We start from the raw sequence: 23,514 nt of genomic DNA, 5'->3' as shown, positions 1-23,514 counted from the left end.
TTACCGGTTCATATATTGGAGACTTCTAGTAAAAAGTTCAAAGTTGGTATAAAGCGAAAGCTTATAGAAAAGTCCTATTAGTATAAAGGATTACTTAAACAATAAAATTGCTATTGTGTCAATTATTGCCCTAACCTGCTTCTGAAATATCTAGTCTATTGACAATGTGAGATGGTGATATCAAAAAGAATGCCCGGCTAAGGGCTTCTTAAACCTCGTATGCTTTTTAAACCCTCGTAGCTTTAGTTTTAAGTTTATGAATGTAGTTATCACCATCCCTTGTTAGTAGTACACACTACTAACTAGGGATGGCGATTAAGTGGCGACACATTATGTACGTAATGAACGCAAAAGAGTGCCATCTATGTGCCTATTTGAATAAAGAAATATTTGACATTGAATTTACATCATCAAGACGAGTTTGCGAGCGAACAAGTCTTGTATAAAGGCTACATACAAATCCCACGATATTTGTTGTCTTACATGAAGTTGACGATCTGAGACGTTCGCGCGCGTACCGTACACATTGTTACCATTGGATGACGACCTCTTTGGCGCAGCGGTGAGCGCTGTGAATTTAAGTGGGAGGTCCCGGGGTTCAATCAAATTTGGGTATTTATAATTTCTGGATTTTCTCTGGTCTAATCTGGTGGGAGGTTTCTGCCATGGCCATCAAAAAAACGTGCCGCTAAGCGATTTATCGTTCCGCTACGACATCGCGTAGGCACCGATTAGGGGTATAGGTTAAACATAACTGCCATACCCCTAACAGGTTAGCCCGGTAATATCTTAGACATGCATCATCACTTACCAAGAGGTGAGATTGCAGTCAAGGTGTAACTTGTAGTGGAAGACTAAAAAAATATCATAGATATTCTGGGCCTTGGATGAATTGTAATGCAAAAACTATTTAGCAAGGACCAAGTTAAAATACCGTTAAGATTAGGTAGTTAGTCGACTAGCGGACGGTAGTATCTACGCTACATTAGGTGGCAAATGTAACAGCTACAATGAATGACCGGCGGAATGTAGGCCACGGGCCACAGAGCACATTAGACCAAAGTTTAATTACCGCGATACTTGGAAAGTGGCCGTCAACTTTGTGAAGCGGCAGAAACTTGGCCGCGATAATTCCGCACTATTACAAGTATTAGCGGTCGAAAGTTCGAGTTGAAATTTCTTTGGAAACTATGAGACGCGAGTAGGTACAACAAACTACTCAATTGCTAACTCATAAAGCTCAAGTACTCGTGTTGTAGGTACTAATACTATGCACATAGTATTAGTAATATATTACTAGATGCTGCCCGCGACTTTGTTAGTTTGTTAGTTTTAGTAGTAACTGTTAGTTTTCTCGGGCCAAAAGGTATTGTATGGCCTTTTCCAGGATGCTAACTGTCTTTTTGCAAAACACTGCCAAGAAGACCAGGGCGCGCTTGGAACACTCGTAGCTTTAGGTTAAAGTTTTTTTTATTCCACTACGAGTTAGCCCTTAAATGCAATCTCACCTGGTTGTAAGGGGTGATGCGGTCTAAGATGGTAGCGGGCTCATCTGTTAGGGAGTAGGTATGGTAGTCATACCGCTAATCGGTTTCCACGCGACATCGCACCGCAACACTAAATCGCTTAGTGGCACCTCTTTGTCGGTAGTTGGCGAACAAAGTTATAGCTTCATAAGTGCCTGTGATAGGCCTACGTGAATAAAGAATTTTTGAATTTGAATTTAACGTGACTTTGGAAGCAGCCGGCTATAAAACTTGTGTACCCAGTTGGCTCAGATTTTTGCCGACTTCCTCCAGGTAGAATCAGCCTTACGTAGTGGAAGAGTCAATAAAACTAGCTAGTAACCAAAGTGCTTGTTTAGTAAGCCTATTTGAAATGAAATCTTTTGAACGAAAATATTTCAACTAAAATTCGCTACATATTTTCAATGTAGGTGCACAACAACGTCTCAAGTATCAAAATAGTTGTCGTAAGAAGAAATGTCTAACAAGGTAGCCGGTATCTTCACCTTGCTCCAATTGGGGTCAATGTGAAACGGCAATGCGTAATTAGAACCCGGAGTCGCATTGGCAATACGATACCTTACTATATTTGTTATTCAATACTAGTTTGTATACTTATTTTAAGTTTTACTTATTATTGAATGCAGCTTGCACCCAACATTAGTCTTTTGGTCCCTTTTTCCAATCACGCGAAAACGGCTGAATGGATTTTTATGAAGTTTGGCATGCATGTAGCCTTTTACATAGAAAAGAACATAGGCTACCTTTTTTCCCGATTCCTTAAGTAGTTCCCGAGGGAAAATTTAAAATTGCTTACGCGGGCAGACAGCTTTGAAATTTGGTATGCATGTCACCTATGCCACGGAAAAGGACATGTACTTTCCATACCGATCTTTAAAATAGTTCCTGTGGTAAGATTACAAATTGTTAACGAGCGGAGCTTTAGACCCAATTCTGAAGTCCTCGCAGACGAAGTCGCGGGCAGAAGCTAGTATGAATATAAACAACATTCAATTGCTTGAATATGTGTATAAATAATTCCGAAATCTAAATGTAATTTTGATTAGTGTTTGCTATAGCGATCGCAAATTATCAAATAAATTACTCTCCCCAAAATTACCTTGACAGTAAATAAAATTAAAATATTTGTAATGGCGGGAACTAGTTATTTTGAATACGCTTTGGTAACGTAATAGTCAGCATTGCATTTGCGAGAATAATGTTTTAGTTAGTAGCGTAGTGATATCTGTGATATTATCTTGCCATGCTTGCAATAAAGCGAGGTGCAAAGTATGCCTGCAGCGTTATGTCTTTGAATGGCCAGACTGATATGATGACCAGGATAACTGACGCCCTTCCAGCCACCTGTGAGCTTAATGAGCCAGGATAACTGATCCCTAAAAGAGGTTGTAAGGCTTAGGTTTTGTAATTATGACTAAAAAAGATCTCTTATAATTGTTCGTCGAACTTTTGAGGGCGAACTTATGAACTTCGAACAAGCGTTACGTTTTTGCGACGAGGGAAATCCTGATGTCAAAACGATAGTACGGTAGTAGACCTAAATAATCCTTAGTTATATTGTAAATGCGAAGGATGTTTGTTTGTTTGTCTAATAATAATGTCCAATAATGCATAGGAACTTCAGCACGGCTAGCATGGGCAGGAGACAGTTATATCCGCGGGGAAGGGATAAAAATTTATCTTCTCCAGCTTTATCGACTCTCAGAGCACTGGCGCACAAGTGAAAATAATATCTTCATAATATATGTGTAATACTAAACGCGAGTAAACTTCTCCGATGTTCCCGTGCTTTAGCAGGTGGACACCATAATTATACTTCGTGCTTCATCCTCGAGATAAGAGAACAATTGTAGTCTCGCGTAGTGAGTCGCTAATCTTACACTATAGTTGAAAATGCATTTTATGAGCAATTAAAATTAATATAAAAGTAATTTTTAATTTTTATGCTGGTATTACCAAGCTCCCCGCCAATGTAATGCTACCTTGCGGTCGAACCCCATTCGCTTTTTAGTGCTGCGCTAGTCTACACGTCATAATTTTATTTCGTGTTTTGTATTTATACTACCCTACATTTAACGAAAAGTTATAATGCCAAAAAGGAAGAGTGATGAATACATTAGACGCAAGATGAGGAAAATAGAAAAGAAATTGCGCAGGCGCAAAAAACGTTCTCGTCGTTTAAGTTCAAGTAGCAACGACTTGGAATCAATCTGTGCGTCGCCCGTGCTGTCACTACCTGAAGGTACCTACATTTCAATTTTTATATTTAAATAACTAAGGTTAATTTTTAATAGTCTATTTTAACAATGAGTAATGATGTTAAAAATTTTAGACAATTTCAAGATATAATGTACAAATACTAGCATAATATATTCCCTCAGTGTGAGTAATAACGTTATGCTTGGTGAATAATTTTGTACAAATGTGTCATTCATATTTTTACCATAATATTCAATTTTTGAAAAGACTATTTATAATTGGAATTTTATTTTTTATCTACCTCAATTACGATATAAACGAATACTTAGCGTTTATCGCTTTGTAAATAATTTTGTTTTTCGTAATCAGACATATATATTAGAATGTCATAAGTAAGTGCACAGTAATAAAATAAGAATTTATTTTATGCACTTCTTTCCAGATGGCCTACCTTTGATCATTAATGATGAACAACATGGCCTACCCACACAAAATGTGGATCTGGAAAATCTGGAGCCTCTTCCAGGACCATCCTCACCAGTTCTAACTGTTTCGGAGGAATATCCTTTAGACGACGATATCCTCGAGATGCTAGGCGCATCCCCGAATAAAGCCAAAAAAAAACGGGGGACAACATTCAAAAGGATATCGCAATCAGATGGCAGCATATTGCTACCTCAGGGCTTACAAAGGAAACTCGCAAAGAACTACTAGATAAACATCTTATTCCTAGTAACTGCACTAAGTTAGCTGCCCCGCTTTTAAATTTAGAAATAAAAGCGGCATTGTCAGACACTTTGATAGGCAAAGATAAGAGCACTGAGTACAGGCAAAATCAAATTGCATCAGCAATTTCGTGCATTGGAGTGGCTCTGACAAAGATATTTAAATCGGACTCAAAAGACTCCACGATAATAAAACCTTTACTTGAGGGTGCTCAATTACTGTGCGACTTTCAATTCTGCGAGTCAATGAAAAGAAGAAGCCTTATTTGCGCCTCTATCAAGAAAGAAATTAAGAGCCAATTGTATGAAACCGAAATTGATACCTACCTATTTGGCGAGAAACTGGCTGATACTCTTAAAGCTGCTAAAGCTATCAGCAGGTCGGCCTCTGAGATTAAAGCATCTAAGCCCAAGACCACAATAGGACGTCCTCAGTCTCGTGCTTTAAACTCCAAGCCTCAGCCGGTGACCAGCAGGCAGCCAGGCAAGAGGAGGCAAGAGCCTGCTGCGTATACGCAGATTCAAGCCGTGTATCCACCTCCTATCCCACAGCAACGGCGACAGTATATGGCACCACTGCCACCACCACCGCCGCCACCCCCTCCACCACTACTGCTGCCGCCGCCGCCATTGCAGTCACAACAGCGATCCAGGCAGCAGCGCCCCTATCAACGACGCTAGACTCGGTACGTTGCTCTGGTCGTCTTTCTATGTTTTATAAACAATGGTGTCAAATAACCAACGACGAAAAAATTTTGTCGTGGGTACAGGGCTACAGCATACCTTTCGATAGACCTGTGGTACAAAAATATATTCCCCAACCGCCGAAATTATCTACAACTGAAAGAGCACAATATGAGGAAGCCATAAATGAATTGCAAAAATCTGGTGCTATTTCAAAATGTGAAGACCGTGCAGACCAGTTTCTTTCAAGCTATTTTCTTATTAAAAAGAAAAATGGTAAAAACCGTTTTATTTTGAATTTAAAAGCTTTAAATAAATTTATAAAGACCGAGCATTTTAAATTGGAGGATCTAAGAACAACCCTGAAATTAGTATCCAAAAATTACTTTATGGCTTCCTTAGATCTACTCAATGCATACTTTCTAATTTCAATAAATCAATATTATAGAAAGTACCTGAGATTCAAATTTAAAGGAAATACTTTTGAATTTAATGTCCTACCATTTGGGTTGAGCACAGCTCCCTTCGTATTTACTAAATTATTAAAACCTGTCATGTCACTATTAAGGACAATGGGCTATTTGTCAACCATTTATTTGGATGACGTTTGTTGTATAGCCCCTACTTATGAGGAATGTACTAATAATATTACTCAAACCAGAATACTTTTCGAATCGCTAGGCTTTATTATTAATGAAGAGAAAAGTTGCCTTATACCGTCTAATAAATGCACTTACCTGGGTTTTATCATAGACACAAAAAAAATTCCACATTAGTGTAACTGACTCTAAGAAAGATTGCATTTTTGAAGAAGTAGTCAGATTAATTCGTCTTTAGCGCTGTTCGATACGACAATTTGCTCGTGTGATCGGTTTGCTTACCTCAGCTTGCCCAGGAGTAAAGTACGGATGGCTCTATACAAAACAGCTAGAAAGATGTAAATATCTTGCCCTTTTGCAGTCAGGTAGCTATGATAATTATATGAGTATCCCGACGTACTTGCAAGAGGACTTTAGTTGGTGGATGAATAGCATAAAGTGTGCAATAAATCCAATAAGAGTAGACAATTATACTCTAGAAATTTTCTCCGATGCTAGTAAAACTGGTTGGGGGATAGCATGTGGGGAAAGAACCGCAAGTGGTCAGTGGAGTGCTGAAGAATCTTCTAAGCACATTAATTTTCTAGAGTTACTAGCCGCATTCTTTGGTTTAAAAATATTTGTTTTTAAAATGAATAATTGTCAAATTTTACTAAGAATTGATAACACCACTGCTATTTCGTATATCAATCGTATGGGGGGAATCAGATTTCCACATCTTAATATATTGACTAAAGACATTTGGAGATTTTGTGAAAAAAGAAACATATATATTTATGCCTCATATATAAGGTCTCAGGATAACCAAATAACAGACGCAGAATCCAGGCGGCTTCATCCCGATACAGAATGGGAACTTAGCGACAGTGCCTTTAAGCGCATAGTTAGCACGTTCGGTAACCCTGAAATAGATCTTTTTGCTACAAGATTAAACTCAAAGTGTCACAACTATATATCTTGGCACAGAGACCCAGGAGCATGTGCCGTCAATGCTTTTACCTTAAATTGGAACAATTTAAAATTTTATGCCTTTCCCCCTTTTTCCGTCATTGCAAAAACTTTACGAAAAGTTATCATTGACCAGGCACAGGGAATAATTGTAGCACCCTATTGGTGCACCCAAGCCTGGTTCCCTTTGTTCAATAAATTACTGATATCTGATCCAATCATCTTTGAACCAACTGAAACCCCTTTAATTTCTGTCTCCAACAGCACGGCAACGTTACCGCAGTTCAAACTTATGGCCGGAAAATTATCAGGGAAGCTTATGCCAGAAGAGGTGTACCATCAAATTCATTAGACGTAATCTGTGCTTCTTTATCAAACAATTCAGAAAAACAATACACTGTGGCATTTAAACAATGGTTCAGTTTTTGTGATGGAAATAATGTAGATTATTATGAGGCGTCAATTCCCAAAATTATTTATTTTCTGACAGATGAATTTAATAAAGGGTCTCAATATGGGACACTTAATAGTTACCGTTCCGCCTTGTCATTAATTATAGGAACACGGGTGTCTTCCGATGATAGAATTCGAAGACTTTTTAAGGGCTTTTACAGACTCCGTCCGCCTTTACCAAAATACAATATCACTTGGGATACATCTATCGTATTAGATTTTTTGGCAAATTTATATCCTCATAACGAAATTTCTTTAAAACAATTAACAAAGAAAACAGTGACTTTAATAGCACTCATCACTGCCCATAGAGTGCAGACCTTATCGCTAATAAGGATCGCACAGATTACACGTTGCTCTAATATGATTTATATAAAAATACCGGATATAATAAAAACCTCAAGATTAGGCGCCCACCAACCGTGCCTTAATATACCGTTTTATCAGATAAAGCCTGAAATCTGTCCTGCTTGTTTAATTATTTAGATATTACTCGTTCATTAAGAAGTGATAACGATGATTTCTTATTCATAAGTCATAAGAAACCCAATAAGTCTGTTACCAGTCAAACTTTAAGCAAATGGATAAAGACATACACTCTATGAGAGTGGAATTGACACCTCAATATTCTCTGCCCATTCCACCCGACATGCTAGTACCTCCGCTGCTAGCAGACTCGGTGTGAATATCGATGTAATTAGAAGTACTGCCGGGTGGAGTGGAAGTTCCCATGTGTTTGGAAAGTTCTATCACAGAGGCATTGATAATCATAATACAGATGACTTTGCTTTATCAATCTTAAGAAACTAATTATTATCATTTATATTTTTTTATATTGATCTCAATAATTAAAACGAAAATAATATAATAATTTAGATGTTGATATTAGAAAGTACTACTAATAAATAAGTACTCCTTGTAGAAGTAATCATAAATAATTATGTACTATTATAATCCTCCTGATTATTATAAGTTATAATATGATGGTCATCAAAAACTGTCAATATTCGTATAAACATAAAAATTAAACATTTACTTTATAACAAATCAGCCATTGATATTTTATTCAAATAACATTTCGGCACCTCTCAAGGTCTACAATTGTTCTCTTATCTCGAGGATGAAGCACGAAGTATAATTGATGATTAAACGAACTTACCTTAAGTGATGTTCTATCATAATTATACGAGGGCTTCATCCGAAGAGATAAGAACCCACCCTCCCAATGTGACCCGTTACTACGAAATGAATATTATTTGAATTGATTGTTAACTACTAAACTCATCTACGATGAATGTTATGGTTCTTTCAACTAAATGAGGTTCGACCGCAAGGTAGCATTACATTGGCGGGGAGCTTGGTAATACCAGCATAAAAATTAAAAATTACTTTTATATTAATTTTAATTGCTCATAAAATGCATTTTCAACTATAGTGTAAGATTAGCGACTCACTACGCGAGACTACAATTGTTCTCTTATCTCTTCGGATGAAGCCCTCGTATAATTATGATAGAACATCACTTAAGGTAAGTTCGTTTAATCATCAATTATATCCCTTGTCAGTGGATATAATGGGGGGATATAATTATTGTCTCCTACCCGTGCTAGCCCTGCTGGTAGCTAAACGAAACGTAGGTTCAAATACGGGAAAAGAAAGAACGCCAAACATATAATCACTCGACAAAAAGGTATGGATACTACTAACAGAAGCGGTGATAGCCCAGTGGTTAGTACTTTGGCTTCAAATTCGGGGGGATCAAGTTCATCAATGCTAGCAACTCACATAATTTGCCACCTTAGTTCTGCAATCTCGAAAAAATCACTTGACCCTACCTATATCGATAATAATATAATAACTGCAAGTTCGCAGGAAAACTAAGGTCAAGCTCAGCTCATATTAAAAAAAAAAGATGGGAAAAGGGGGGGAGGGAGGCCTTTACACAGCAGATCATATATAAATAAACAAACACGCTTAAATAAATAAATAACTGTAACTAACTGTTCTATGTTTATGTAATGTCTTGACAAAGATTACATTATTAACATTGACTTAAATTGAACATACATCTCAGAATAATTGATGTACCTTAGTAGATCATTTTCAGGTGTCAAAGTCGAAGAATAAAAAATATGTTGCTCTATTCCAAGGGCTTACTAGAAAATACTAAGAAAATCTTGGAAATAAAAATGAAAAGGGTGTCACTCTGACATATGCTAGACGCGTGACATAACTGAAACCCCAAAACGTTGTTTTTCGTGATTCCCAAAAGACTAAATAATATGCGAGAGTATTGTGACTATACAGAAGAAATATGTATGGGCGTGACCTTGAGACGACAGCGTTGTAAAGAAAATGTTGTGTTTAAACAACGTTGAGAAATTCAGAGACCAAAAGGCCTACATAATTCTGCATCACACGCGACGCCGCTCGTGAATTAAATCTATTTTTTATTTTTAATTGAACTTTTAAAACCGTTTGTACTTTTCGATAAAATAAATAGTTATTAAATAAATAATAATTATAAATAATCTTCAGTTAATCTTGTCGCTTTAGTAGCGAATTTGCTTTCGCTGCTCTTTAGTAAAATAGCGACGGTGGACCAAGATTGGGAAGTTCAATCTTGTATACCACACTAGTTATTAGTATACATAGTAGTTACAGATAAAATTTAAGGTGGTTGATTATATATTAGCTTCGGCAAAAATGTACGCAATGGTAAATATATTATACGGTAGTTGATTATTCATTAATGTACGGTAAAAATAAAGGCAATTGTCGCTTAAATAATCGGTACTTATTTACTTTGGTAAAAGTGTAGGTAATAGTGAACACATACGGTGGTTGAAAATTTCGGACGGCCAAAGTCTTGGTTGGTCACAAATATCTAAAGTAAACTAAATTCAAGGGCCAAAAAGAAGTATGTCCTTTTTATATGGTTTCCCGTGACAAAAGATAGCACTCTTTATAGAACAGTCAATGCAGTTAAGTTTAAAGAATCATGTTCATTTGAATTGGCTCCAGTGCCAAACCAGCCATTTTGGAAACAACCTCGATAATGGCCTCGGCCAGTCAAATTTGAAAAGGTGCCTATTTAAGTTCCAAGAGAAAAATAGTTAAGATTGAATAGCCCACAACATTTTAAAACTTTTACGTGGTATTCGCTCAAATAGGTTTATGTTTGCGAAGTAGACCGAAGGCCTTGCATCGTCCGCGGCTATACCTACAGTTCTACATACACTTTGAGCAATTTAAAGCAATTTTCAGCTTCGTTTTTGGACACTAAGAATACTAAACCGTATACCTATCTATTTTTATCCCTAAAATATCAATACCCTGCATTATCCAACTAGATTTCCAACCGGTATTATGTTTGACTACGAATGGTGACGGCAGATCAGAATACAGTTGTCACCTCCCCCCTCTTCCCGCGAAGCCTATGAGTATGGGAATATAACGGAGAACGGACAGAAGCGTCCTTTGTACTACTACTACTACAACGATCAAGAATCCGGCAAACCGGAAGGCAAACCCTCCCTTTGGAAGGGCCCTTTAGTCCAACAATAGATCGTTGTAGCCTATTTATTTATTAAGGACACTAACGATATACATATTTACCATGTACAGTAATAAACTTGTTCAATATTCTACACATTCCCTTATATGTACATCGATAACAAGTGACCATGACATTTACAAAAATCTTATCTTATATCTTGCAATTCTTGTATATATATAATTGGAATCTCGGAATCGGCTCCAAAGATTTTGATTAAATTTATTATACGGGGGGTTTCGGGGGCGATTAATCGATCTAGCTAGGATTCATTTTTAGAAAATGTCATTTTATTTGTGTTTTCCGGTAGTAACCGATTTGGTGCAGATGAAGTTGCACGGGTCAGCTAGTTAATAATAATGACATGGAAACACTGCAAAAATAATCATAAAGATAGGATGGAATAGGTGTTCTGTATGTAATCACTATCTTAAGGGAAAGCTCACCGAAAATAATTGATCATGTTTGAACGCTATAGCTAATGAAAGGGTCTCAAGTACGATTTTGACCATAGATTGACCGATACTTAAGAACCTGTTCTTAACAGGTCCCAGAGCTTGGCGGCACGTTTTTGTTAGCAAGATGGATAGTAGTCATAGCTGTACCGTCCTTCTACACCAGATCTGCGCCAATTGAATAGTTGTAAGTTTTGAACTGTGTTTCGGGAATCGAGCCTGCGTCCTCCGTTTTATAATACTTCCGGTTCTTTCATAAAATAAAATAGAAGATAACGGCGTTAAAACTTTATACCAAAAATCATTGACTAATCGCAAAATCTCAGACACTTGCATACTTGAAATTTAAAAAGCATTTCATGTTACAAACTTCGTGTCTTAACAAACGATGCGGACTTTATTAAGGACAAAATTTGTGTAAGAGGCTATGCCCAAGTCCTTACAATCCTTGCCGAAAATAAGCATAGATATAGAAAACTTTTTAAAAAATTGGTTGCCTGTAAAGTCGGTATACGGGCGAAAGTTTTACGTGACAACGACTTTGAGTGGTAAAATAATTTTAATGTGAATATTCATTCGTATAGTAGGAAGAAGGATGAAATAATAGTAACAATTTAAAACATTTATTTATACAAAGAATTATATTTAAAACATTAATTTATACAAAGAATCTCGAATTTCATATTAACAAAATTTTATTTTTACCTTTACACATACATACGTATTTATATACAAATATACATACAATAACTTGCAATACATTTGCGTACAATGAAACAGCGTTTACTACAAAGGGACGCGTGCCTTTCACTTTTTATGTCTGTCTCTCCCGCTCTTAGGCGGGCGCGTGCCTCTCACTCGCTCTCATTGTGAGCGCATAACGTGAGCGGAGCGTAACGCAGTTTCTTGAAGTGACACCCGGCAAACCAATTTATAAGACGTTGTCACGTCAAAATAGAATAACAAAAACAAAAGCTTTTGTTGCAAATCCTTCTAAGCTTAAAGAGGCCAGGTGTTAACCGCTTCGTATAAAAAACGAGAACCTGTCAAACACGCATTTAAAATAAGAGTCCTTTTAATTACAGATTAGATGGTGAGAAAATCGTACGCCTTAGTAGATCGTATTGTCTTTGTAAACAACGTAAATACTGTCTCGTAAAGCTTATATTTATTAGCAGTATTCAGATATTTTAAGTATATGTGTTCTTAACCCCTTCTCACTGTGGAGGAGACCCGTGACCGGTAATGGGTTGATATGATGATGATGATACTCTTTGTATATGTGCCTATGTGTAAAATTTTAAAAGTGCTTAATTCTATCAAGCCCCTTAGCATAAAATAAATAAATAAATAAATATACTACGACAATACACACATCGCCATATAGCCCCAAAGTAAGCGTAGCTTGTGTCATGGGTACTAAGATGACTGTTGAATATTTTTATGAATAGGTATAATACACATAAATACGTATAATATACAGATAAACATCCAGACACTGAAAAACATTCATGTTCATCACACAAACACTCTCCAGTTGTGGCAATCGAACCCACGGCCTTGGACGCAGAAAGCAGGGTCGCTGCCCACTAACGGAGCTATGAAGTAAAATTTACAAAAATTTTCATCCCATTCTCCGGAGGAAACTTATTGTCTATCGAGATACAAAGTATTCTATATGTTGACCCAGAATATCAGCTACCGCTATACCGAATTTTATTTTAATCCGTTCAGTAGTTTTCACATGATGCCCGGACAAACAGACAGACAGACAGACAGACAAAACTTAAATAAAAATCTGTTTGGACTCAGTACCAATTATAAAGCATCCCCCGGTAAAAAAAATTAAAGTATATTAAATGTACAGAAATCTTCCAGTTACAGTTTTATTATAAGTATAGATTCTATGACACGCATATCCATGTTCAGACAAAACATTTCTTTTTAAACCTGCCTCCACTCCTCTGTGCTTTCACATACATATTTAACATCCTTCTGGAACATGATTATCGTTCCTCTACATAACATTCGAATAATTTGATTTAAATGTGGGACGCGCAAAAAGTCAATTGTATAAAATATCTAATATTAATAAACTGGATTAAGAAAGAATTAAGTCAAAATACAATTTATAGCGATGAACTTTATATAAGTACATAAAACTGAGATGAATATAAAAATGTTTACGACCACTTCGGTATACTTAGTTACACTAGTTTTATTGCTGGCCCCATGCTAGCCCATATATTTTATTTTATTCACTAAGTACTAAAATGAAAGTTACGGCCGCATTGCTACAGTATTAAATCGTATATAAGGAATATTTTATGTAACTTTGCATTATTTATTTTGAGTTCTAAGCTGAAACTTTTTCATTTCTCTGGCGGGAGGCTTCGGCGGTGTCTAGTTACTACCTTACAGACAAAGATGCCCGCCAAACGATTTAACGTTCGGCACGATGTCGTGTTGATACCAATTTACACCCTAACAGTTTAGCCCGCTACCATCTTGAACTGCATTATCACTTGCCACCACGTGAGATAACAGTCAAGGGCAAAATTGTGGTGAAAAAAAAATTATGAGCTCATTAATACACGTAAAAAAAAGGTTAAACTCGCTTATGTTGTAAGCGCGTCGCTTTTGCAGAACAGAGATAACGGGTGAATGAATGAACGACGCGAACGTTTCGCAACGACTGAGCGAATGTAATTATTCGTCCCATTCACCTGCCGGGCCTACAACGACCGGCCGACCTAGTTTGCCCGTTCATTATTGTACGCATTTTATAAATAGGTTAGGTTTATAATAGTTAAATATACAACGTGAAACCACCCGACTTTTAAATAAAGTAACATTATCATCAGCATAATTAATATGCCGTTGTGTAACACATACCTCTACTCTATTACGGGAGATATGGATATAGTGCTTAGACCCACCACGTTGCATCTATGCATTGGATACGAGATAAACAGAACAATTGTTATCGTGTGTTAGTGATATAAATAAAGGCGAAGTTTAGTAACTTGTTTGAAACGGCTACGTAAAAAGAAATTCTATGAGTATACAAACTATACAATTGATTTTTTGTTTTGTAACGTGGCAACTTGTTGGAAAACGAATTTAAATGAGAAACAGGCGATTGTAATGAATCGGTAAATAGTTTCAATCGTTGCGATCCAAATAATGACGAAACAATGGGTAGGCAGTGCTTTTTCGCATGTATGGAGTGCACACCACCGGTGACGCGACTCATACTTAGTACGGAAACGAAACTAACTGTAGATTAGCATAAACCTTTTTATTATGACCAATAGCTGCTTAAGTTAATTAAACGTAAAGATCGCTTGATGTCGTACCGACACGCGACTCGAGTAGGGGTTTTTTTAAAGCTGATTTTACATTTGCTGTTTCACACAATTACACCGGCAATCACGCCATTTAGACCGCAACACAGTAATGTTTCTAGACGGCGGAAACAAGAATTGCAGTAGTAGGTCCAAGCGCGAGCTCTGTCACAAAAGCTTCTACCACTAAGTAAGAATCTATGAGATCAAAATACAGCCACGTGTATTCCACGTTTGGTTTTACTTCTGTCCGGTTTCACACGGCGCTTACTATATACGCGCTTTTTAATAATTTAATATATTTTTTATCTAAGCAGCCCTTTAAAGAAAACTATCGTTACAGGTGCTCAGTTGAAAAAAAAAACGTGTAACACGAAATGTACACACGTTAGAAGTTTTACATCTTTAGTGATACTCGTACTAGATAAAAATCTTTTTATATATTTTATAACTTACTACTTTATGCCTTATATTAACTAATTTTTTTCTATTTTTAGTCTACAAGGTAGAAAAAATTACACTAAAAATAGAAAAAATGTATCACAAAAAAAAAATCTTCATAATTAAAGAAATGGACATAACCAACATAATGATATTTGGAATACTAGTAGACTCATTATCGGACCACCAAGTTTCACTCAACATTAAATTTTGAGATTTTTGTACAATTGAATCAATTAAATCACCGGAATGAGCCCGCAGACTTTGACAATTCAAAGGTTACTCAATCAAACCTTATAGTTAACTTCAGAGTTTTTTGTGACGGTGTGCGCGCGCATCTTAAAAAAGAAGTATAACTTAAAAAATCATATGAACCAATCAAAAACTCGTTCGGGACATATGTGTTGCCAGCTTTATTCATTCTACCGCAAATCCTTTAAATTTCCGTACGTGATCGATATTAAGGGAAATTGGCAGCTAATTTCATGTATACATAGCCCATAAAGGCGTGCACTTTGGATAGTAACTTCCGTGATAGAATTGGATATTGAATTTACAGCAACAATTAATTGCCGTTACGAATTGATCCAATATTAATTGCACTATATCGGGTTATCCGAATGTATACTCTAATCAAAATGTTGATCACCATTTATGTTCATTCTCGATGGTTATCTACTACCGAAAATGGGCATTAGATTGTAACATCAACAATTGTAATATATTGCATTTATCCGGACAACTCTCCATCCATTTCAGCGTTGCAGTGTTCCTTGGCAGGTACCTACTAGGTTATGGTTGCTTTTCGTTTCAAATTTTTTGTTTTTTTTTTTCACTTCTTTTTATAATCGTTTGTAAGTTGTGGTCAATATGTAAAGCCTATTTATGTTAGTTACAAAAATCTGAAAAACTTTATTTTACGACTAAACGGGATTTATTTCTCTGTGTGAGTTAACACAGCAGATTAACTTATAAGATTTGAAAAATAACAAAACAGACTTTTTATCAAGCTGAATCAAAGATTCATTATTAAAATAGACGCCTATTGGCAAAATAATAGAGGTTTAGCAAAGAAGAGATTGCAAAAACACGTTATAGCATTGTTTATGAAGACTATGTGAATTTTAATTAGTGTTAGGGACAGGCCTCTAATGCATTAAAATAAAAATAGACTCACGAACTTTAAGGAAACGTTCACAAATATTTTGATGTGGAATGTCTAATGCGACGGAAATTCACAACGGCTTGTGGCGTGGCGACACACGTAAAATCAAGCTCCCATACATCGTATTTATAAAGAACGAATATTCATTTTTTATTAAATATAATCTGAATATTTATTATCGGACGATTGGCGCAGTGGGCGACCCTGCTTTCTGAGTCCAAGGTTCTATTCCCACAGCTGAAAATGTTTGTGGGATGAACATGATCGTGTTTCAGTGTGTGGGTGTTTATATGTAAATTTAAAGTATTTATGTATATTATTCATTATAGTATTCAACAGTAATCTTAGTACCCATAACACAAGCTACGCTTACTTTGGGGCTAGATGGCGATGTGTGTATTATCGTAGTATATTTATTTAATATTTATTTTGTTTTTAATGTATGCCATATATTGCGATTAGCATACCAATTAATAAACCATCTTTTCATCTATTCTTTCGGTACCAATACTTCTTATCTTTCAAGCGTCGCGTAACGCGCAATCCCTTCCTTTTTTTCAACCATTCGTTAACTTGTGCGTTTGAATTGGCAAAAGAATAGAGGTGTAGCAATGAAGAGAGTGCTAATAAATGTTATAGCATTAGTTATGAAGGCTATATGAATTTTAGTCAGTGTTAAGGAAAGGCTTTTAGTGCAGCAATGGACTGTTACAGGCAATGATTAAAAAAAACTTACTGGATCTTTTCCAAAAGGTTACTAAATGGTGCAAATCGGACAGCAGTTTAGTCAGAAGTCTACATATTTTTTTTACGTTCAAGAACTACATAGATTATTAATTGCTTGAATTATTATCCGTGATAGCCTAGTGGTTAGGAGTTCAACTTTACTTTCCGGGGGCCGAGTTCAAATCCCAGCACGCACCTCCAACTTTTCTAAGTTATGTGGGTTTAAAGTAATTAAAATATCACTTGCTTCAACGTTAAGGAAAACATCGTGAAGAAACCTGCATGCCAGAGAGTTTTACATAATGTTCTCAAAGCTGTGTGGAGTCCACCAATCCACACTGGGCCAGAGTGGTGGACTACGGCCTTAAACCCTTCTCAGTGTGGGACGAGACCCTTACCCTGTATAGGGTCGGTAATGGGTTGATATGATGATTTCAACCTCATTTAGCAGCACTCAGCACCTTAGCCAATACAAATACTAGTTTGGTACGAGACGTCATAGTTTACTGACAGCCAAACCTAATATCATACGTCCGCCTGATTTATAACGTGACATTCGCTAGAGATTAACACGCGAACCGTCCGATAGTCAATACATTTGAATACTAATTAGCAGCTAAATTAGAATATCGCGCTGTGTTGCGGAAGATTAATGGGAAAATTGTTTGGGACGGTTACGTGCGGTGTCGCCCAGAGGGAATCTCTAATTCAATACCAAGTTAATATCTGTGATAGCATGATTAAACTGTATTGCTCACCGATTGGGAACTATATTTGTTATTTGCTACCGGCTTCCCGCGGTTTTAAATAGCGAAATTTTATTATGAAGAATATAAACTTATATACCTAAGTCATCGAATATCTTTCTTATAGATGTAAAGTCCACTCCCGGAAAGGCGCGATCGCCAGATAAGTACCTACTTGAATCTCACATTATCTCTTACAGTAATCAAAAAACATGCTATAAAGAGTAAAGTAAATTTCAATTACGTATGGATATCATTCGATTTATAAAATAGATCCTCCAAGTGTAGGTAGCAACACTAATAAAAATTATAAAAAAAACAATGTCATCTCTTGTTTAAAAGTATGTAATTGTAATGTTGACATTTGAAAGCGTAGATCGACACTGCAAAAACCGCAACTTTTTGTGAAAATTTAAAATTCTATGCGATGGTAATGACGATTGAAAACCCCCTCTTATCTTTTAATTTATTTTTAACGTTAAACGTTTTGCTGTGGCTATTCAAAACAGGTTGGTTAACTTAAGTTTAGGTTTCCTTATACTTACTAAAGACCAGTATGGCGGGCTTTGCAAATATCAATCATTTAGGCTGGCATCTTATTTATCTGAAAATATTAAAAATTACTACTTGTTGAAAAAAAAATTGGTTGTCTGTAAAGTCGGCTTACTGACGATAGTTAAACGTGACAACGTCGTAAGAAAATACTGATGGAACGGTTGCATTTTTCAAAAGAAAATTTTAATTTTATTTGTTTGATAGATATTATCGTTGCTATAAACAATTGACACCACATTCACTTTTCACTGCACTTCATCCTTGCTGAAAACATGTAAATGTATTATTGTATAGAAGCTGTCCACGAGGACGCATCGCTCTCTCAAGTAGGAGAGAGACAGATGTCGAACGCGGCCGACTGTGCCTCTATGTCGCTCGTTCCGCGCTCTCGCTGGCACTTCAAGCCTTGAATGGAACGCCTCAGAGCGAGGTAACGCCGCATACGTCATGTTTTTTCGTGCGTGCAGCCTGCTCCATCGAATTATAAGACGTTGTCACGTCAAAAACTCAATACCTTACAAAATTTTTGGGTCGACGCGGGATTCGAACTTTTTCCAACAACAAGACCCACGAGGCAGTCATACAAATGGCGTTATGCTATACGAAAAGTAAAATTTTTTTTTTAGATCATAGCTACGGCCATATAATGGTATATAGAGTTTCGTAGATATATGTAGGTGATTCGCACAGGAAGTCATTAGAAGCGCAGTGTGCAATGACCTGCAACGCTGCATCCTCAATTATTATATTGCATTCGAGACTAGGTCGCCGTGTTTAGCCCATCGTTGCATCGTCTGCTTTAAAATGTACCCCCTCTATTATATTCATATCGCACTAGCTGTTGCCCGCGACAACGTCCGCGTTAGTGTCTGTTTCTTCCTCCGCGTTCTTGTAAAAAAATCGGGTGAAGTTTTTTAGTTTAGTTTTTTTAAACTCGGTATAGGTTCTACGTGAATTGTTCGATTGGAATAAATTAATATTTTACTTATATAAATTGCCTTGATTATAACACTATTTCTTTAAATAAGAATTAATACTGCCGTACTAATGCAATCCACTAATGTTACTACCGACAATCTAATAACATTTGCGACTTAACTATTATAGTAAGATATATTCCCTCACGGACTTTTTCGTAGGCAATAATGAATACTTTTGACGTAGTACATAATTTTTATCATTTTTTTATCAAAAACAACAGCGCACGCCAAATATTTAAATTCATGAAAAATTTACTGCTTTGGTCTCACAAATAAATGGTTAGAATCGGTCCAGTGCTTTCGTAGCCAATCGGGTACAAACAAACAAACAAAAAAGTATTAGTATATTCTGATGCATACCGAATGCATCATGAATAACATACCTATATCATTATATAATACTTAACCCATCAAGCATGCCTTAAGTGGTTTATGTTATGGTTTTTAGATTCGGTTTCTTACAATCTATATCTATACCAACAAAATGGGATGCTTCATAATCGACACTGAGTCCAAAACAGATTTTTATTCAATTTCTGTCTGTCTGTCTGTCCGTCTGTCCGGGCATCACGTGAAAACTACTGAACGGATTTAAATAAAATTTGGTATAGTGGTAGCTGATATACCGTGTCAACATATAGGATACTTTTTATCCCGATAAACAATAAGTTTCTTCCGGGAAATGGGATATTCTTTATTATCAATTTTACTTCATAGCTCCGTTATAATTCGACCAACTTTTATAATTCTTTATTTATTTGAAAGTGTATACTATCAAGCATGTTCTGTCTAATTTTAATAAATATCTGATAAATATTGTCAGAGATAAAGGACATAACTCTTCACAGATAACAGCAAGTCGAATACATGCGTCATCCTCATCATCATCCTACTAAATACTAATATTATAAATGCGAAAGAAATAAAGTAATATAAATATTAAGTTTGATTATATACCTGCAAATTCAGTTTTAAAATATTCAAATTGAACCTATCGCTTAAAAGTTGCGACTGGTATAGAATAATACGTACGGCCGCGAATATCATAGTTTGGAAATAAAACACTCTGTCCACCTGGTAGGTAGCGCTGCATTAGTTTCTAGGTTTTTTTCTAGGAGCAGACGAAGTTGCGCGGGTCAGCTAGTACATTTTGAATTATATATCTCTGGTAAACAGACGGACGAAAATATTTTTAATACACCCAAGTTAACTCTGAGTACTTTGGTCTGATAAATATACTCGTATGCGCGATCACATAATTTCAGGTTCAATTCCCTTGCCGCATCAACTGACATATTATTTTGTCCTTATATTTTATGTAAATTCAGAAATAAAGCACGGACTAGTACGAGAGTTAAATAATGGTACGGTATCGTCGACGAGGGACCCCATCCATTTCACTGTAATATTGTCCGAGCTGACGCTGACTGAAATTATGCATGCAAAATACGGCAGCTGAAAGACTGCGCCGCTAACGCCTGCTTGTTGTCCATATACAATAATAATAAACAGTAACAGACATACCCATGTAAGTATAGTTCCGATACCTTGGGACCCCAACGTCCGTCTGTTCTCCGAGCTATGTGTCCAGTGCCACTTTAGTTTCGGTAACTATGGTTCTTCTACGGTTCTCCTTATTTCGTATATGATCTTGTAGAGTAAAACTCTCTCCACGCTGGCTTGGTGACTGTGAGCCTTCTTAGAAGCCTATAGTTAGATATCAATTTTACGAGCCATAGATCATCACTGGCAAAACGCACTGTTTGGAGGCATTTTTCGTCCGGAACTTAAATAAGACCAAAGTTCAGCAGAGGACGTAGATCCATAGATACGACGACGAATATACCCACGGTCACGGTGGCCACGGTGATCAATCTCCAGAGCTTTTAGTGTCCGGTGTGAGTAAACGCAGGTGCACTCTCCATTCCCTCTCTCTCATAGTCTGACCGCACGACAGATCCGACACGAGCGGAGAGAATTCAGGTGCAGAACCCACAGCTTAAAGTGCTCTGCGAGACACAGGAGTGAAATTTCTTAATAGGAAGATCCAATACTATTTATTGGTCTGACACGGGAATCGAACCCAGTACTTCGGCTAGACTAACGGGGAGATGCTATTAGGTATATGTAGTATCACTGCTGGGGATATGCTTCTTATAGCTGGAAGGACTTTTGAGTTACTTACTATATTGAAGTTTTTTTCAACGGTCAAATATACTTCTTATTTGAAAAACAAAATGTATTGAAAAATATTTGTGTTTCATTCCTCAGCATGAAATGAAAAATTTAATCGTCCGGCATTGCAAAGTATCCGTTGCCGTTGGAAGAACGTAAATTCTCGAACTTTAATGGAAAACCAATAAACTCTCCGCTTTTGTTCTCCACGAAGTTTTCAAATAGTTTGACGAAATCGACCGGAAAGTTTGAAGTAAATACTATCCAATAATACTGGTTTCAGTAAGATGTTATTACCTGAACTAGCGTGATATCGAAATAAAGACTTTGGAATACAGAATTGTATATATGGGTGATCAATAGCCTAGTGCTTGTAAACTAGGTCTACTTGAAATAATAATAATAAATTTTATTTCATTAACAATTACATTCATAACTTAATTGTTACACTGAGATCTCCTTTCAAGCATATAATATACTTGTACCAGGAGGTCTCGCTCTTCTATAACAAAATGTGTACATACATTGAGCAAATTTTTCTAATTCAGCTGTATATTATTCAACATTTTGTTTTTTTTTTTAATCATAATAAATTAATTTTGAATTTTTTTCGAGATCAAGTTCTCCTTTTTGGAGCTGTTTTTGTATAATTTATATAATTAAATTACACTTGCTAAAGCAAGTTCGCTTCGCTGCTTTAGCTTTTACTTGCAGTCTAACAATCCGCACTCGGCCAGCTTGGTAGACAAAGGTTTGAACCCTTCTCATTTTGCACGGCTAGCATGGGCAGGAGGAGACAATTATATTCTCGGGGAAAGGATAAAAAAATTATCTTCTCTCACAGCTTTATAACCTCTCAGAGCACTGGCGCACAAGTGGAAATAATATCCATATAATATATCTGTTATAATGAATGGGGGAAACTTCTCCTATTCCATGTTCCCGTACTTTAGCAGGTGGAAACGTTAATTATATCCCTTGTTAGGGGATATAATCGGGGGATATAATAATTATCTCCTGACAATTATATCCCCGGGGAAAGTATACAAAATTATAATAAATAAATAATAATAAATATTCTACGACAATACACACATCGCCATCTAGTTCCCAAGTAAGCGTAGCTTGTGTTATGGATACTAAGATAACTGATTTTTTTTTATGAATAATATACATAAATACTTACAATATATAGATAAACACACAGACACTGAAAACATTTATGTTCATCACACTAACATTTTCCAGTTGTGGGAATCGAACCCACGGCCTTGGAATCAGAAAGCAGGGTCGTTGCCCACTGCGCCAATCGGCCGAATTATATTTTCTCACAGCTTTATAAACTCACTGGAAATAATATATGTGCTATAATATATGGGGGTAAACTTCTCCTATTCCATGTTCCCGTACTTCGGCAAGTGGACACGTTAATTATATCCTTTGTTAGAGGATATAGTTTTTATCTCCTGCCCGTACTAGCCCTGCTGGGAGGGGACCTGTGGCCTATACCCGGTAATCCATGGATTTATAATGATTATATTGTATGGAATAAATAGAGGTCATTATCTTCCGCAATTGCCGTCCACTTCAGTATGCAACCGCTCCGCTTTGTGGTACCCACATGAAGGAGAACCACAATCGTGAATTTCACAACACTCTTACTGAAGTGAGCGTAAACAAAACCGATGAGCAAGCTTTTGATTAGAGATTTCTAGGTACATAAAAGACGTGAAATCAAAATAAAACCACTGACTTGTTATTTCGACTGAATGTGATGAATGAATTGAATTTGTTAACATTTTTAACGCTAACGAGATTAGTGTTGCCCAAATGCAAGAACAAGACGAGACTTAGCCAGTCTTGGTCTTGGTCTTGCGCCAATACACCTGGTCTTGGTCTTGGTCTTGGTCTTGCGCTCCCAGTCTTGGTCTTGGTCTTGGTCTTGCAGCAAGAGTCTTGCAAGTCTTGGAATTACCTATTAGTCTATTACTATTTATTAAAGTTTACTTTAAATCTTAGAAAAACGTATTAGAATTGGAACATTGTGAGCTTGAATTAACATAGCCATAGTAAAGATCAAGCAGATTAAAAAATAACTGAAGATTTGATAAGAAATTCGAAAAATCAACTGACCTATATGTCGTTTTCCATGGAAGTAACTGTTTCTTAATAAACATTTATGATTTATAAGCTTACATTTGCTAAAACATGTAAAAAAACAAATTAATTACAAT

The 23,514-nt window shown here is 36.4% G+C and overlaps 1 protein-coding gene across 5 annotated transcripts in view; it reads left to right on the top strand.

Moving 5' to 3' along the window:
• LOC120630930 (atypical protein kinase C) overlaps positions 1–23,514 on the top strand; it is a 305,109-nt gene that overhangs the window by 152,369 nt on the left and 129,226 nt on the right. The window lies entirely within an intron of this gene.

The sequence above is a fragment of the Pararge aegeria genome, chromosome 17 (genome assembly GCF_905163445.1).
Source record: "Pararge aegeria chromosome 17, ilParAegt1.1, whole genome shotgun sequence".
Lineage (NCBI taxonomy): Eukaryota > Metazoa > Arthropoda > Insecta > Lepidoptera > Nymphalidae > Pararge > Pararge aegeria.
This window is presented reverse-complemented; position numbering and strand designations above follow the sequence as displayed.